This window comes from Halichoerus grypus, chromosome 3, assembly GCF_964656455.1.
Source record: "Halichoerus grypus chromosome 3, mHalGry1.hap1.1, whole genome shotgun sequence".
In the NCBI taxonomy this organism is placed as follows: domain Eukaryota; kingdom Metazoa; phylum Chordata; class Mammalia; order Carnivora; family Phocidae; genus Halichoerus; species Halichoerus grypus.
In genome coordinates, this window is record NC_135714.1 from 182,689,695 (window position 1) to 182,708,699 (window position 19,005).

The following is a 19,005-nucleotide window of genomic DNA, read 5'->3' on the forward strand; positions in this document are numbered from 1 at the left end:
CTATACACAGTGGGGTGGTTTTGGGTTTTGGCGGAAGAGTAAGTTATGCATAAAAGGATGGCTGATGTGGGGGACATATAAATGAGGATGGCTATGGGCTCCCTAAAACCTTGTTCACTGATCCCACCAAATTTAAAACTGCCAAGCGCTGGAAAATACTTGTCAAGACCCAGGATGAGCTTCGGCTGATCTTTTGGCTCCCCCTAGTGGAAAAAAGTGGTATTTTGTTGTCTTAAAAGCCCAGACGCGGTGGTTGTCTCTAGACCCAATTGGAAAGGGGATGGCGTTTGTATGTTTCTGTTCATGGTGGTTTTTATCTAAACATACCTGTGTCAGTAAGAGGCTAGTTAGGATATCTCCAGGATGTGTCTCATATGGTGCCACGGGACAGCAGAGGCAAGGAACTGCAGGGATCTGCTCACCGTGACTCCGTGAGTTCAATACTTGCCTTGCAAGAAATGAAACCCCTATTAATTACATGCAGACCAGGACACAGAAACTCTGAGACCATAGAGTGTTTATATGGCGCAACGGGAAGTCCTGTGGCTCTATCTGCTTGATCTGAGACCGGTGGGCAGGCTCAGAGCTCCTGGTGTCTTTTCTAGTGCTTTCTGCTCTTCTCTTATGGTCTCCTGCGGGCAAGTTTACATCGGCCTCTGCCCGGTGGCTTTGCGGGGCTGCGCTGGGGTCCTTTTACAAAAACGTCTTTATTCTGTGCTGTTCTTCCCTTTGTCAGCAGGTGGCAGTAAATCTCAGGGAGTAAAATACACGGTCCCAAGATGCAGTCTTTTGTCCCCAAATGGGGGCAGGGGGAGAGGGATGAAGCAAATGGGTAGTGACTTACCAGGAGGGCCTCTATCGGAGTTTGCTATGGCTTCCCTAAAGAGACAGAGTGTTGTCCTTGAGAAATGGCTTGCGATTGGGGGTAAATATCAGGGCAAATCTTTCAGGGGCTTTGTCACTTTGGGTACTTCCATGACTTAAACTCTGAGCCACTGCTAACTTATTTGTAAAGATGAGAACAAACCCTTACCGACCTTTCAGGATAAGGTGCCCCCAGAATGCCTTAGCCTTCTCTACTTCTCTACTTCCATAGTGCACTCTAGAAGTAGAGTACTAGGAAAAAATTTCGGTGAGAGACATGACCGAATGCCTCTCCTCATCGTTACTTCGTGAGCTGACAACAGCTCAATTTATATTAACAACTTGACTTCTAGCCCCTGCACAGGTAAGTAAAGGAAGGGTTTATTGGTTCCCTGTTGCCGCCCCAACAAGCTCCCACAGAGGTTGATTCTCTTGCGGTCTGAAAGCTGGAAGTCTGGCAGGGTTGTCCCCCATTCTGGGGCATTCTGGGGCCTGTGGCCACATCACTGCAGTCTCTGTCTCAGGGTCACATTGCCTTTTACTCCTTTGCGTGCAGAATCTGCCTCGGCCTCTCTCTAATAGGCAAACGTGAGTTTGTATGTAGGGCCCATGCAGATAATCCAGGGTCATCTCTCCTTCTCAAGATCCTTAATTTAACTGCATCTACAAAGACTTACCATATAAGGTAACCTTTTGCGGGCTCCAGAGATTAGAACCTGACATCTTTGGGCAACCAGCTTTCAGCCTCCTGCGGAGGGGATTCAAGAGGCCATTTGCTGCCCGACATGGCACCCAGGACGCGGGCGGTGTGGTTACCTGGGCTGAGATTCCTCAGTAATCTCTCTTTCCTCCATTCCACAATAGGTGTTCAGGGAGTTGCAAGAAACTTTCCGACCTGGCAAATGTGGGAAAGGCAGAAGTGTTAGGGGTATAGAAGAATTAGAAAACATTACATCGAGGCCTTCAATGTCTGCAATTTGGCGAGACGCATGGAGTGGAAGAAAGTTCACGGACATTGCCTCCAACTATTCAAATGTGCCATTCCAGGAGGAAGGCAGCTACAGACAATATGTGAAGAAATGGCCAGGGCTCTGCTCTGATTTTTGTAAAATAAGTTCAGACTTCCCCTCAAAGAATGGCTAAACGAAGTTTTCCAAACATGAAAGAAAAGGTAAAACGATAAAATTTAGAAAACCAGGAAGAAAGAGACAACAAAGCAAGAATGTTGGTTTTCAGGATTCAGATTCAACATAATGCTAGAAAGTCTAGCATAGAATATTCCCCCAAATCTACAAAGTACTAAAACTAATGAGTGATTTTGGCAAGGTTACAAGATATAAAATTACAATACAAAAAGCAATTGTATATCTGTGTACTAACCATGAACAGGTGGACACCTACATTAAAAAGACAATACTATTTATCATTTGCTAAAAAAAAAACAGAAAAATAGGTAGAAATCTAGCAAAACATGTATAAGACTTGTATGCTAAAAACAACAAGTGCTAATAAAAAGGCAAAGAAGGTAGGGGTGCCTGGCAGCTCGTTGGTTGAGCATGCAACTCTTGATCTCAGGGTCGTGAGTTCAAGCCCCGTGTTGGGCTCCGCACTGGGTGTGGAACCTACTTAAAAAAAAAAAAAAAGCAAAGAAGGCATAAATAAATGGAGAGATATACCGGATTCATAGATTGGAAGACTGAATATGGTAAAGATGTGAATATCTCCAAATTGATTTACAGGTTCAACACTGTTTCTAACAAAGCCCTAGCAAGATGAAACTTCTGTAGATGCCAAAATTCTTCTAAAATTCACATGCAAAGGCAAAGGGACGGAAGTATCTAAAACAACTTTGAAAGAGGATAAAGTGTAAGGAATCAGCCTACCCAAATTTGAGATGCCCTTTACAACGACAATCATCAAAACTAGTAATGGCAGAAGGATAGACACATAGGTCCATGTGATAGGAACGAGAACGCAGAAACAGACACACGTGAATACGCCCTACTGATTTTTGACAAAAGTGCAGATTTAACAGAGGATAGATAGCCTTTTGAAAAGATAATGCCGAGCAATTGGATTTCCATGGGCTGAAAAATAAATAAATACCCTCAGTGTTCAGTCTCACACTTCATACCAAAAAATTAACTAATGAGGGATCATGGACCTAATGTAAAAATGTAAAATCGTGAAGGTTTTAGAGAAAAATATGAGAAAACGTTTAGGATCTAGGTCTAAGTGCAGAATTCTTAGACATGACAAAAAAAGTAGGATCCATAAAAGGAAACACTGACAAACTGAACTTTAGCAGAATGTTGAGAAGATGAAAAGACAAGCTGCCGTCCAGGAGAAAATATCTGCAAATCAAACCTCTGGCAAAAAAGTAGCATCTAAAATATATTTTCAAACTCTCGAAACTCAACAGTGGAAAAGCGAACAAATAACCAGATTAAAAAATGGGCCAGAGACCTTAGAAGATGTACATATGGGGGGTGCGTGGGTGGCGCAGTAGGTTAAACATCTGACGCTTGGTTTCGGCTCAGGTTATGATTTTGGGGTCCTGAGATTGAGCCCCACGTCGGGCTCCATGCTCAGTGTGGAGTCTGCTTAAGACTCTCTCTCTCCCTCCCCATCTGCCCCCCACCCTGGGCACGCTCACTCTCTCTCTCAAATAAATAAATCTTTAAAAAAAGATGTACAGATGGTAACCAAGCACCCCCAAAAATGCTCCATACCATGTGTCATCAGGGAAATGCAAATGAAAACAACAGTGAGATACCGTTACACTATTAGAATGGCCAAAATCTGGAACCCTGACAATGCCCAGTGCTGGTGAAGATGCAGAGAAACTGGGTCACTTGTCCATTGCTGGTGGGAATATAAAATAGTACATCTATTTTGGATAACAGTTTGGCAGTTCCTTAAAAAGCTGCCATGTGGCTACCATATGACTGAGCAATTGTGCTCCTGGACATTTATCTCAGATAAATAAAGACTTATGTTCATAAAAGGTTGTAGATAAATGTTTATAGTAAGCTTTATTTGTGATTGCAAGAAACTGGAACTATCCAGATGTCCTCCAATGCATGAATGGTTAAGGAAATGGTGCCGCATTCATGCCATGGAATACTACTCACCAGTAAAAAGGAACAAAAGGTTGATACACATAACAACATAGGTGGATCTCCAGAGAAATTATGCTGAGTGGAAAAAAAAAAAAAACACCAATAATCCCTCAAAGCTCCATCATTTCATGCGTCCATTTACATAACATTCTTGAAGTGGAGGCAGGTGGGAAGGAAGTGTGGCTATAAAAGGGCCACATAGGTCCTTGTGGTGGAAATGTTCTATGTCTTGACTATATCAATGTCAATATCTTGGTTGTGATACTGTATGATGGGTTTGCAAGATGTTACCACTGGTGGAAATTAGGTAAAAGATGCACAAGAGCTCTCTGTATTATTTCTTGCAACTGTGTGAGAATCTATAATTTTTTTAAAATTAAAAATTTAATTTAGAAAATGCTAGAATAGGGGGTGCTTGGGCGGCTCAGTTGGTTAAGCATCTGCCTTCGGCTCAGGTCGTGATCCTGGGGTCCTGGGATTGAGCCCCGCATGGGGCTCCCTGCTCAGCAGGGAACCTGCTTTTCCCTCTCCCTCCCCCTGCTTGTGCTCGCTCTCTCTCTCTCATTCACTCTCTTTCTCAAATAAATAAATAAAATCTTTTAAAAAATGCTAGAATAACACTGGGTTCTGGAATCACAGCAATTTTTTCACTTTTTATCTTTTATTATCCCTCTCGACCTTTATTTTCCATAGCCTTTTATATTACTGTCTACCAATGGTTACGAAGGAAGAAATGTAGAGAGGAAAAACAGATTTCTTAATAAATTAGTGAAAAAAATCGGAAGAACCGAAAGGTAAGTTGAGGAACACAGATAAAATGGTCTGAGCTATTGCGAATAGCACACAATCATATTCATTTATGAAGTTTCCTTTTAAAAGGCAGTGTCTTCATTCAGGTCCTCTGAGAAGCAGGTGCCAAGGTGGAAATACACAAGCAAGAGAATTCTCGGAGGAAGATGTGCAGAGGGGGTTTATGAGGGAGGAAGCGGGAGCGGGCAGAGAAGACCTCCACACCTCATGCAGCTCTGACATGAGAGGAGCAGGTAGGACACTCGGTCCACATCGCCTCTCTGAGAAAGTCTTGGCCAGGCTGGTGGGGAGTCCCAGAGCGAGGACTGACCATCAGAAGATTCCTCCACCGGGCAGGAATGGCCTGGCTCTAGTACCCCGGCCTTGTTCTGTTGTTCTCTGGGATCAGACGGGAGGGGATGGGGCTTTGGCATAAAAGCTGTGGCAGGTGTAGGCTCTGCCCCAGCGACACTCAAAGATACATGTGAGTGCTATGCCTCAGGACTTCAAATAATACCTATGCTCTTTGGTGAAGTTAACATAATCATTCTGCTCTTTTCTTTGTAGCCATAACAGAAAGCTCTTCAAATCATGAACAACTATGCGGATTTTGCCAAGGAGTCGGGAGTAGAAGAAACAGCTGTTAAGTTAGATGCCAGGGTAACTGGGTGATAGCCCCCAACTGTGACAGTTTCATGCGTGGGTGACACTTGAACTTCCTGAGCCTGTTTTGTCTTGCACAAAAGGCCAACAATACTTGCTTTCCTGTTAGAACTTTCAAAGTATAGTCAGAAGCTTGAGGTTCTAATCCCAATTTGCTATTTACCAACAGGGCAATCTTGGACCCATTTTCCTCATCTCTACCCTGGGAGGACAGTAACACCCAACCTTCCCACTTCCAGCTCATGCTGCAACTCGCCAGGGATTGCTGTCAGACTCAAGGACATGATAAAGGGCTAAAACCCAATAAGAGTTATCAAAGAAAAAATACAAAATAATGGATGTAAATATTACTTGAAAAGATAAGGAGTCAGATGTCATTTTTGTCATTAGCTGGAGGATGGTGCACAGCCTGGAACCCACCATGCCGGTGGGATGGCTCACACTCAGCCGCACCCCCCAGGGCCTCCGAGCCTCCGTTCCCCTGCCAGGTTCAGATTTCTCTCTCAGATTTCCAGTTCCATTTTCCCTGTTCTGCGCCCTGCCGGTGCCCCTGCACTGAAGGAAATGTCTTTATTGTAATTTCTCACATGGCCCTGGAGTAAGGTTACTTGCCACATTTATTTTATTTGACAGAGAGAGAGAGAGCACAAGCAGGGGGAGAGGGAGAGGGAGAAACAGACTCCGCCCTGGGCAGGGAGCCCGATGCGGGGCTCGATCCCAGGACCCTGGGATCATGACCTGAGCCGAAGGCAGACGCTCACCCGACTGAGCCACCCAGGCGCCCCTCTATGCCACATTTAATTGAATCGAAAATGCCCTCCCTCCATTTTAAGTCATACCATTGTTTTATGTACCACAAAGAGAGGAAAGAAAAAAAAAAAACCCGCCAACGAGGCTGTGACAGTGTCTTAATGACATTCCTCCCTGTGCGTGAAATGGTCACACGTGCCTCTCCCTGTGTTGAAACTTCTGTCATCCATTCTGAAGGACTTGACAATCTCCCCGTCTTCGGCTGCACCGCTTGGCTTCTGACGAGCATTCCTTTGCATGTATCTCAATAATTCAATGTGACTGAGCTTCACATCATGTCCTTTAAAGCAGTACTCTTTAAACTTTTACGGGCAGTCACCTGGGGATTTTGCTGAAATGCAGATCCCGATTCGGTAGGTTTAAGGTAGAGATCGGGATCCGGCATCTCACCATGTCCCAGGTGATGCTGCCGGTCCGTGGACCACAGTTTGAGTAGCGCGGGTAAAACACTTGGTTTGCTTTGCAAGCAACAAAGGAATCGCAAGCATTTCTCCTCTAAGGAACATTCACTTCACAGATAACAGATGTATGCCCCACTGCTCTGTCCCCTCGCCTTCGTGAATACACGGAAGCTTTCCGTTCAGTCCTGAATCACGGTGGAATCTTTCTGAAGACACTTTACACGGCAGTGGGACCCTGGGCAGTGGGGTCCTGCATCAGGACCACAAGGTACTGATCCTTGTTGAAGTGATGACAACAGCAACGCCTATGAACGAGTTGGCACACCCAGGCGATGCCAACGGGGTCGCGCTGATGCCTGGAGGACAGCGATTGTAAGATGCTCTGCATCACAAGATGTACTCTGATTTCAGAGTTTAGAGTTGTTAAAATATGAAAAAAATGCACATCTTAGAATCAGCGCAAAATGGAAATTAACTCCTTCTTTCCTACTCTTTTTTTTCCTTCTCTCTCTCTTAATTTGAAGAAATTTCCTTCAGGGGTTGATTTAACCTAATGCTTGCTGGAAATTGGCTTTGCTTTTTGGGGGGGGGTGAGTTCCCTACCCCATCCGGTCCCATCCAAGACCCTGCTTGAGAGGTCACGGCAGCAGTCACCCCATCACCTTGTTGGAGGTTCTCTGTACTGGGGCTGAATGTCACTTTCCAGCCTGGCTGCTCATCCTCTTCCCCCCGGAGCCTCTGGGGGTTCCGTAAGTTAGGGCCACGCCCCTGTGAACCTGCAAAGCCAGGGTCCTGCTGGCATGCTAGGAATGCACTGAGCCTAGCCCAAAGTCGGTTCCTAGCAAACGTCTGGTGAATGCTTTGGTGTGATAGTTTTGAGTTCCAGAGGATGCCTTTTATCTCAGGAGCATCGGTGCTTTGCATCAGCTTGAAGTGAGGCTGGGGAGCAATTTCTATTTGAGAGTAGTTATGCTAGGGATTTTCCCCACCAATTCACATGCTATCAACACTTGGCCTGGAGTGGAGTATCATCGATAGGATAAGTAAACACACGATCAATTTAAATCTGTAGATCCACATTTCCCAAAATATTTTCCATGTAAAATGTTTGAGTGTCTAGGGGATAATAAGTGTGCCAAAGAAATGACTCTGCCTAGCATGTGAATTAAACCCACACCTCTGTTTGCCTCCCACTGAACTCAACTGTAAAACCTGGACAGAATACATAAATTTGAGAAATGCTGGCATAAACCAAGTTAAACAGGTCCTGGATTGTCTTTATTAAGTGTTGTGAATCTATTAGAGGGGCTGTTTGTATTCAGTGTTTTCCAAATATTTGATTAGAGATTTTTTTTTTCCTCAAGGAGTATCCCAAAAGATATGCTGTCTTGTTTCTATGTGTCCCATGTCCCCCCCATATGTGGATTAGATGGTATGACACTTCTCATCTCTCACCAGGAGATCATGCTTTCTTTTGACAGCTGTTAAATTTTGGGGAAAAAACTTGTCAGTTCATGGTGACCTTAATTTGGCATATCTGATGGGTGGCTATAAATGGCTACTTCTAGTTTACTAATTATAAAAGGTTTGCTATTTGTCCCTGTTGGGTGATTCATGTGGTAATAATTAATACAATAATTTAATAAGATTAGCTTTTCTTCCCTAAAACTCAGTGAGCCTCATGAGCCAAGAGGAGCGAAGGAAATGAAAGTAACAAAGCAGCTTATGATCACACGCAGATGAGTTGCTACATTGAACTCTGCCAGAAAGTTGATATGGAGCAGATCTGAAATGTTGAGCTATTTTCCTAATACTATACTGGGAATTCAGAGGAAGAAAAACCAACAAAGACCTTTGTTAAAAACATATTGAGAAATAATCAACACTTTTGGAATAACATTTGCTCATAGAGTGCCAGCACTTTGTTTCCAACACTGTTGCAGGTAAGAGAAAGTATATTAGATTTTTGTAGTGTAACACATTATCACCAACACAGAGGCTCAAAGCAACACTACTGATTGGGTCAGTTTCCCAGTTTCTTCTAAGTCAGAAGTCCAGGCAGGGCTCACCTGAGTCCTCTGCTCAGGATCTCACAAGATGGCAATTAGAGTGGCAGCTGGGATTGTGGTCTCATCTGAGGCTTGATGGCTTCTTTTCAATGCATATGCTACTGGCAGAATACATTTCCTCGCAGCTTTGCAGAATTCAGCTGCATTCTAGCTGTATCTTCAAGGTTAGCCAGAAAGCCTATCTGGCTTTGAACCTCTTTGACTGCTGTTAAGGGCTCATTTAATTAGATCAGGAACATCCTGATCTGATCATCTCTTTTGATTAATTCAAACTCAACTGATTAGGGACCTTAATTACATTTGCAAGATCCCTACTGCTATATAAACTAACATAATCTGGGAGCTTGGCTGGCTCAGTTGGTAGAGCATGCAACTCTTGACCTTGGGGTTGTGGGTTCAAGCCCCAAGTTGGGCCTAAAGCTTACTTAAAAAAATACAAAGAACTATAGGACTACATCAAAAAAAAAAAAAAAAAAAAAGTCACATAATCATGGGAGTGATATGCCATTATATTTATGAATTCTGCTCACACTCACGGGGAGGGGATTATGAAGGGCATCTACATGAGGGGCAGGAATTTTGGGACCTATCTTAGAAGTCTATGAATCATGTGAAATTAACACACATCTCCCTTTATTTCCTACTGAGCTCAACTTTAAAATCTGGACAGAATGCTAGAACAGCTGTTTGAGAACTCTGAAAAATAAACCAGCAGGCAGATTGGGGAGAAGCCCAGAATTCTAAGTCCTATCAAAGTAGCAGATATAAATAAGATTGATTGTCTCATAGCATAATACCAAAATGTCCAGGACACAAACCAAAATTACTTGACATATAAAGAACTGCAGAAACCGCCACGCATATGGGAAAAGACAATCAACAGACACCAATGATAAGATGATATAATATTGGAGTTTTCTGACAAGGACTTTAAAGCAGGGATCATAAAAAAATTCATAAGTGTTAAGCAAACTCAAAGACTCTTATAAGTAAAGTTTGCATTTAATTTGGTCTTCCTTTTTCTAGTTTCTTAAGGTAGAAGTTGAGGTAATTGCTTTAAGTATATAGCATTTAGTACTATAAATTTCCCCTAAGAACTGCTTTAAGAGCATTTCACAAATTTTGATATGTTCATTTCACTTCACTGAAAATATTTTCGAGTATCTTTTTTTATTTCTTCTTTAATTCACTTAGTATTTGTTAGTGTATTATTTAGTTTCCATTAGGCAAAAATTTGTGATTTTCCAGAGATTATTTCCACAGGTTATTTTTAATTTGATTCCACTGTGACTGGAGAATATACTTTGTATAACTTGAACATTTAAAAATTTATTGTAATTTGTTTCATAGTCCAGAATATGGTCTATTTTGGTAAATGATCTGTGTGTACTTAAAAATAATGTGGATCTTGCTATTGTTAGGTGGAATGTTTTATAAATGTCCATTATATCAAGTTGGTTAAGAGTGACTTTTTAAATCTTCTATATGCTTGCTGGTTTTCTTTTTACTTGTGCTATCAATTAGAGATAATTATTGAAATTTCTGACTATAATTTTGGGTTTATTTATTTGTCTTTGTAGTTCTGTCAGTTTTTGCTTCGTGTACTTTGAAGTTCTATTATTATGTGCTTCTGTTATTTATATTGCCACTCCAGATTTCGTTTGACTTGTGTTAGCATAGTGTATCATTTTCTATCCTTTCACTTTGACCTGTGTCTTTATACTTATACTTTATACTTTAAGCACATTTCTTATGGATAGCATTCATTTGCAACTTGTTTTTTTTATTCAATGTGTCAGTCTCTGTCTTTTAATCAGAGGTGTTTAGATAATTTATATTTAATGTGATTATTGATATAGTTAGTTTAGTTTATTATCTTGCTATTTGTTTTTGTCTGTCCCATGTCTTCTTCATCCACTTTGTCTTATTTTTGGCCTTCTTTTGGATTAACTGATTTTTTTTTTTTTGTGCTTCCATCAACCCTCCTTTTTGCCTTCTTAGCTATAAACATTTGTTTTGTTATTTTAATGGCTGCTAAAATATGGTGTGTACAGTGTATAAGGTAGTATACAGCTCTAAATTATCACTGTCTTTAGTAATTATCTACCACTTCATGCATGTATAGAATAGAATATTTCCATCTCCTCCTTCTGGTTATTATGCTATTGTTGTCATATATTTTATCTATACATATATTATAAACACCAAAATACATTGTTACAATTTTTGTTTAAATAATCAATTATCATATAAAGAGATTTAATCAGAATAAATAATATTTACCATTTCTGGTGCTTTTTACTCATTTAAGTAGATCTATATTTTCATCTGGTACTATTTTTCTTCTGCTCAAAAGACTTTCTTTAAAATTTCCTATAGTGTGGGTTTGCTGGTAAATTCTTACAGGTTTTGTCTGTCTAAAAACATCTTTGTGGCACCTAGGTGGTTCAGTGGGTTCAGCATCTGCCTTCGGCTCAGGTCATGATCCCAGGATCTGGGGATTGAGCCCCACATGGAGTTCCCTGTTCAATGGAGAGCCTGATTCTCCCTCTCCCTCTGTCCCTCCCCCGACTTATGCGCACTTGAGCCTGTGCGCTCTCTCTCTTGCTCTCTATCACAAATAAATAAATAAAATCTTTAAAAAAACAAAAACATCTTTATTTCACCTTTTTTTTTTTCACCTTTGTTTTTGAAAGATATTCTTGCTGGGCATAAACTTCTAGTTTGACAGTTTTGTCTTTCAGTATTTTATTTTATTTATTTTTTATTTTTTTAAAGATTTTATTTATTTATTTGACACAGAGAGAGAGATAGCGAGAGCAGGAACACAAGCAGGAGGAGTGGGAGAGGGAGAAGCAGGCTTCCCGCTGAGCAGGGAGCCCCATGCAGGGCTTGACCCCAGGGCCCTGGGATCATGACCTGATCCAAAGGCAGACGCTTAACAATTAAGCCACCCAGGCGCCCCTGTCTTTCAGTATTTTAAAGATATCTTCTTGCCTACGTTGTTTCTGATGAAAAATCTGCTCCCACCCTTATCTTTGTGTCTTTTTATGTAATATCTTATCCCTATCTCTAGATGCTTTCAAATTTTCCATTTATCACTGGTTTCTTTAGCAATTTGATTATGGCAGGTCTTGATGTAATTTTTTTCATGCTTATTTTGCTTGGGGGCTGGTTGAACTTGGATCTGTGGGTTCATAATTTTAATTAAATTAGGAATATTTTTGGCCTTATTTTTCTTCAAATATTTGTTCCATCATCTCTCTTCTCTCTCCTTTCCTTTGGCAACTCCAATTACACATATATTAGGCCACTTGATACTCTTCATTTTTTCAGATTTTTTTCTCTTTGGGTTTTATTTTGCTTAGTTTCTATTGCCATGTTTTCAAGTTTACAAATGTCTCCTTTTTTCCTTCCTTCCTTCCTTCCTCCCTTCCTCCCTCCCTCCCTCTCTCCTTCTTCTTTCTCTTCCTTCCTTCTTTCCTTTCTTCCCTACTTCCTTCCTTTTTATTTTTTTTTTTTTTATTTTTTTTTTAAAGATTTTATTTATTTATTTAAGACAGAGAGAATGAGAGAGAGAGAGAGAGCACATGAGAGGGGGGAGGGTCAGAGGGTGAAGCAGGCTCCCTGCCGAGCAGGGAGCCCGATGCGGGACTCGATCCAGGGACTCCAGGATCATGACCTGAGCCGAAGGCAGTCGCTTAACCAACTGAGCCACCCAGGCGCCCCTCCTTCCTTTTTAAAGTGGGCTCCACAATTCAGGGCTTGAATTCACGACCATGTGATCAAGACCTGAGCTGAGATCAAGAGTTGTTTGCTGGGGTGCCTGGGTGGCTCAGTCGTTAAGCATCTGCCTTCAGCTTAGGTCATGATCCCAGGGTCCTGGGATCGAGCCCTGCATCGAGCTCCCTGCTCTTCAGGAACCCTCTTTCTCCCTCTCCCACTCCCCCTGCTTGTGTTCCCTCTCTTGCTGTGTCTCTCTCTGTCAAATAAATAAATAAAATCTTAAAAAGAAAAAAAAAGAGCTTTTTGCTCAACTGACTGAGCCACTCAGGTTCCCCTCAAGTTTACAAATGTCTTCTTATGCAAAGTCTAATCTACTATTAATCCCATCGGTTTTTCATTTCAGATGTTGCAGTTTTCATCTGTCGAAGTTCAAGTTGGGTGTGCTTTTCTGGAAATATTCTTTATGTTTATACTTAACTCCTAATATCTGAAATACAGTTATAACTACTGTTTCAATATTCTTGCCTGATAGCTAATATTCTAATATCTATTTCAGTTCTGAGTCAGTTTTGATTGATTGATTATTCTCCTCATTATGGGTTATATTCTCCTTATACTTTCACTGTCTGGCAATCCTTGATTGGATGCCAGCCATTGTGTTATTACCTTCTTTGGATGTGAGATATTTTGTTTTCCTATAGCCATTCTTGAGCTTTGCTCTGGGAAGCCATTAAATTACTTGGAAATAGTTTGAGCTCTTCAGATCTATCTTCTGATTTATGAGGTGGATCTGGGTCAGTGTTTGGTCTGGGTCTAAATATTTCCCACTACTGAGGCACCGTCATAAGTATTCTGCCCAATGTCCTGAAAAGTCTGATTTTTTTTTTTCCAGGCTGACTGTAGGAACAGGCTATATTCTTGGCCCTGTGAGAGTGCCGGCTGGTTTTACCCGATCCTATCAGATTGTGTCTTCCTCGGGCATTGGGTAGTAGAAGAGTCCACCAGGCTCTGCTTGGACTCCCCCTTCTTACCCATAGCTTGGAGACTCTCTCAAGGTAGTAAGCTGGGACAATAGTAAAGCTCTCCAAATTTGCTTCCTGTCTTTCAGAGACCAATGTCCTCCATTGCCTGATAGCCAGTATCTTGAAAACTGTCGTGTCATATATTTTGCTTTTTGTTTGTGCATCTGTTTCTTTCAGGCAGCAGGCAAAATCTGTCCTTTTTACTCCATCTTGAATGGAATGCCTCTTTACCATGCTACTGAATGCATATTAAATGCATATTGAAACACAGTGTTTTGCTGATAGGAAAATGAGACACTGAGAGGTTAGAGGTCACAGGGACCAATCCATCCTTTAATCATGATGCTGCCTCCTGGTGGAAGAACATGTGCTTCTCACGTCTTTACAAGAGAAATTGCAATGGCATCTTTCCAACACAGCCCAATACTTGGCTCTAATTATATTTATAAATGCTAATAGGAGTTGCAATCACAATTATGCTAATCTCTCTGTTTAGAGCCAACTGTTGCAACCAATTATGGTCAGTGAGTTCAATTTATAAATTGGAATTTATTAAATCTAGCCACTTAAATATACCTCTGTTTTAGGCAGATTGCCTCTAACATTTATGACTAAAGGTATTTACTTTAAAAATGTCCTAATAAGACATAAGCACTTAGAAAAAGTCTTTTCATCTTTATTTTTCCTTTGATGGTACAGAAAAGGAAAACATGCCTGCAGTCAGATTTTTGGTCTATTTATTAGATAACAAGGGCTCTGTGAAGCTCTTAAAAAATATTTCAGAGGACGTTTTCTTTTCTTTTTTTTTAAGATTTTACGTATTTATTTGACAGGAAGATAGAGAACACAAGCAGGCAGAGCGGCAGGCAGGGGGAGAGGGAGAAGCAGGCGCTCCACTGAGCAGGGAGCCCAATGTGGGGTTCGATCCCAGGACCCTGGGATCGTGACCTGAGCCGAAGGCAGCCGCTCAACCAACTGAGCCACCCAGGCGCTCTGAGGATGTTTTCTGAAGAAACTACCTAGCTCTGGCTCAGAGCCTGATGGGAGCTGCAGAGGCATTGATTAGGAGAAAGCACATATTCTGGATCATGGCAAACAGGAGAGTTGGCAGCCCCGTTAGGCGGTGGAAGACAATGAGGACAGGAAATTAAACACACATAAGATTTCTTTACATTTGTAGGGTGCCTGGCTGGCCCAGTAGGTAGAGCACACGAGTAAAGCACACATCTCTTGATCTCAGGATTATAAATTCGAGCCCCATGTTGGGTATAGAGATTACTTGAAAATACAAAAAAAATAAACAAATTTCTTTATATTTTCTTTTCATACATTCATTTGGGAATCCATAAAATGTAGAAATGTTAAGTGGATTTAGAACTAGATTTAGGCAAGATTCTGAAGTGTAAATTATTCTCATTGGTAAACTGAGAACTATAACTGAGGTGGTCTTAAAAGCATTTGCTTTCTCTGAGAGTTTATGATTCTCTGATCCAGGCCTTTTGAGGCTCTAGGACCTCATGCTGGCTGGGGCTTGCTTGTGGTACCTGGCAAGACCCACCACAGGGGAGGTTGGCATTTACCACTGTTTGATCTTCTCTCCCAGGTGTCAACATTTACCTTTTCTGTGGCCCATTTCCTCAAGGCACCATCTTCCTTGGCTAATCCGATCACCCACCACAAGGAAGTTATCACTTATATTAGAGATGAACTGTGGGGTGCAAGCAGGAGGTGTGTCCGATATTAACCAGGGTAAGGGAAGAAAACAATAGAATTCTTATTTGTATTTATTTTTATTTCATCCTTTCTTATTTACATTTTGTTTCATAATGTGCATAATATATTAGTTACAGTACTACACGTATGCCATTTAATTATATACACCTACAATAGTACATATATCTAATATACATATATTTAATCCTAAACTTTCCCTAATTGTGTACATCTCTTCTCTCTATGTGGTGGGTCAATGAATCTTGAGGACATCACTGTACTGTGGTTCTCTAGGCTTGCTGCGTACCTGTCACCTTGGGCTCCCCCTTGGCTGCCATCTTGGGACTTCTCATTGCTTCTTTCTTCCATTAGTGCATCTATTTCCTGGGTCCCTTGTGTCCCTTTTCCTGAGTATATTTCTTCCAGTTGCTTGCCTGAAAAAAGGTAAAAGGAAGGTAAATCTTGAAAGACCTTGTATGTTTGAAAATATCGTTAGTGTAACTTCACAAGTAATTGATAATTTAGCAGGATATGGACATCACTTTCCTTCAGAAATTTGAAGCATCGCTTATTACCTTGTAGCTTCCAGTTGCAGTTGAGAAATTCAATATTACTCTGACTCCGATTCTTTGTATAAAACCTGTTTTATTTTTATTTTTGTATTGGAAACTGAAAAGATTTTCCCCACACATTCTCTCCAGAGTAACCATCATGCTGAATTTTAACATTGTAGCCTTTTTTTGGGTGAACATTATATAGGTGAAATCACAGAATACATACTTTTTTTGTGCCTGGCTTTTTAATTTCAACATCATGTTTGTGAGATTCATCACAATACACAGCAATAATTATTCAGTCTCAGTGCCTTTTCTAACTCTATCGTATGAATAGAATGCAATTTATGTATCCCAAATGTTCATTTTGTGCATCATCTATTCTTGCTTTATGGATCCGAATATATCTTATCTCTCCAAGAATATTAATTAAATACTTTTTTTCTTACCCCCATATAATCTTTGTTTCTTCCAACTACCTTTAAAATACAGGTTAAGTCTTTGTATTTCATTTTATATGATTTCCTCAAATGTCTGGTGATCCGTGACTTTCTGCTCATGTTTATGCATGAGGTACTAAACAGCTGATTGCTAGAACCCTGTGCTTGTGGGTGGTCTTCCTTGTAGGGTGATCTTGCTGCACTATTTTCTTGGAGGAGATTCCTGATGTTAGTACCCTTCTTTTTTTTCTCCCTCTCTTGAGCTGGTCATATTCCACAGAGAATGAACTTTTAAGCAGAAGTCCAATCCTGACTTCCAGTATTTTGGGAGCCAACTAGGGGAAAAGGCTAGAGAAGCTCTACATTGGTATGTGGGCCCATTTTCAACATGGCTCCCCACCCTCCATGGGCCTGGTCTTTCTTGTCCAGAGACCTTCTGTTTTACCCTGTAGAGAATATACTTCCAGTCTGCTCCTGGTGAAGGCAGGAGAATCTGCCTGGTGCTTGGATTTGGGGAGGTCACCTGAAGGCCTCACTATTTTTTTTTAACAAACTAAGTAGACCAATTTTCTGTCTTTAGCTCCATCTTTACCTCCAGTTTCAGAAGTATCTGGTGCTACTCTTGAGTTTCTGGAAGCTTCTACAAAGTAAGACAGGGTTTCCATGACATTGCTTTCCATTTTCCAAGTTTTGCTATTGTCCCCTCTCTTTCTCCTTTTGTCTTTCGCATTTATGTCATTCAAAATCCTTTTATTGTTATTATTTCATGAGGGCTTCAGGAAGGAGTGGCCACAGGTAGGTGCACTCATTGCTCTATTTTCACTCAGAAGTCTTGTTCAATAATTTTTCAACTCAACTGTCTACACCTTGACTCTGGTTTTTCTAGAATGGATAAGTTTCCAATACCCAAGGAAGAAGTGATAGTTGTGTCAGAGTTGACAAGCGTTTAATTTTTGTTAATATTTGTATGTTTATACACCTACTCTTTTAGATGAGCCTAATACATTTTGGTTCCTTTGCTTATGGCCTACAGTGAACATAATGCGGTCTTTTTGTTTCTCCAAAGTACATGTATCATGTGCTGAGTTATCTTCCAGATTACTTAGGAATCTACTGCTGTGGGAGGAGACGTGGGAAAAGAACATTTTGATGCTATTCCAAATCCACTCAATCATTGGATTCAACTACAAAGACGAGTTGATACCTTTCTCTTTAAGGAATCTGCCATTAAAGGAGGCGTTATTACTCATGTTGAAGGCTAGCACCACAGCCTTCTTAGCGCAGAGGGCAGCGCGTCAGTCTCATAATCTGAAGGTCCTGAGTTCGAGCCTCAGAGAGGGCACAGCTATTTTGCTGTGCTATAAAAGGGCGTTTGAAGAAAATAATAAAAACTTTCAGCAAAGGTGCTTAGAGGCTCCCTGTGGCCAGGCAGATACAGGGATGCCCCCCACAAAGGCATCGGTGGGTAAATGCCCAATCTGCACGCAGATCATTCAACCTCATTCAAAACAGAAGGGATGCAAGCCACAGCCCAAAGGAAGTTGTCTGCTCTCCCAAGAATTAAAAAAAAAAAAAAAAGTGGGAGTTTTGAACTTAAAAAAACAGCTCCAAATCTCAGGTCTGCCACGTCTTACCAGTGACCTGGAACAAAGTTTCCATTCTGTTTTGTTTAACTTTTAGAGGCTCATTCCTTATTTGTAAAATGGGAATAATAACACCTAACTGGCAAGGTGAGCTGAACACATGAAATGATACGGATATATTACAGTCAATGGAAGATACTTATCCCAGATTTTGGCAGGTAGTGAGTGGTCCTGTAACTGATGTTCTCAGTGTAAGAAGAGGGATGCAGAGAAGGGCACTGGGGTATTTTTCCTTGAGAAAAGGGTTACCTGCATTGCCCAGCGATGACAGGGTGTGGTATTGCTGTCCAGGAGCTGCACGTCTCTTCAAAGAGGATGACAATGCGGACACTGCAGAACCCCAGCAAAGCACCTGACGGCTGACACAGACACGCGGCATCAGAAAGGGTCACTGAACACAAGCGCACAAACACAAACGCACACCTTGCCGGGCGGTGTGCGCAGAGTCCCTCCACCGCACGGTGTTTTCAACACCAGAACCAAGAAGACAATGTCAAGATGAAATAAATGAAACGTTAAGGATTCTGAGTGGGTGATTCTCTAAGCAGGGCCCTAATCTCCCATTTCACTTTTCTCCTCAGGGCCTCTTAGGGTGCAATTTCTGGTAATGTCCCTACGCTCGCCTCAACCCTCTTCTTGACTTGTCCTACATTCCATATGTAACAAGAATGGTCACTTGGGTTTGACAGTGGATAAAAGCATGTGAGGGATAATCTTGATATATACCTTTTAAGGAGATAAAAATAGTGAGATAATAGATGAGCTATCTATCTCATTTTTTTTTAAATAAAAAAATTTTTACTTCAAAAACTAATTATGTACTATATGCTGGCTAATTGAACAAAATAATAAAAAAAAATAAAAACAAAATAAAAACAAAATCTACCAAAAAAAAAAAAAAGTTGTGCCATCATGGTGATGTGTATTCTCTCTCTCCCTCTTTTTTTTTCTTTTGTGGCCATATCATCATTAATTTCTGTCTGCAGAGTTCACCCAAGTTCAAATTTGACCACTTTCCCCTGACCTCACCATACGTTTTCTTAGTTGTTGCTATAATTTCATTAGCTATTCCAGAGTTTGGAAGGAAATGGTGCTCCAAGAATGACTTCTCATGATAGAACTTGCAAGGTACAATTACCCTTAACTTTGAGATTAGGATGGTATATATTCCATTGGAAGACACACAACG

General features: G+C 41.0%; 1 non-coding gene across 1 annotated transcript; it reads left to right on the forward strand.

Annotated features, from left to right (window-relative positions):
- Positions 1 to 17,442: 17,442 nt before the first annotated feature.
- On the forward strand, positions 17,443 to 17,515 carry TRNAM-CAU (transfer RNA methionine (anticodon CAU)). Its single transcript has one exon. It is a non-coding gene; the product is annotated as a tRNA-Met (tRNA).
- The last annotated feature ends 1,490 nt before the right edge of the window (positions 17,516 to 19,005 follow it).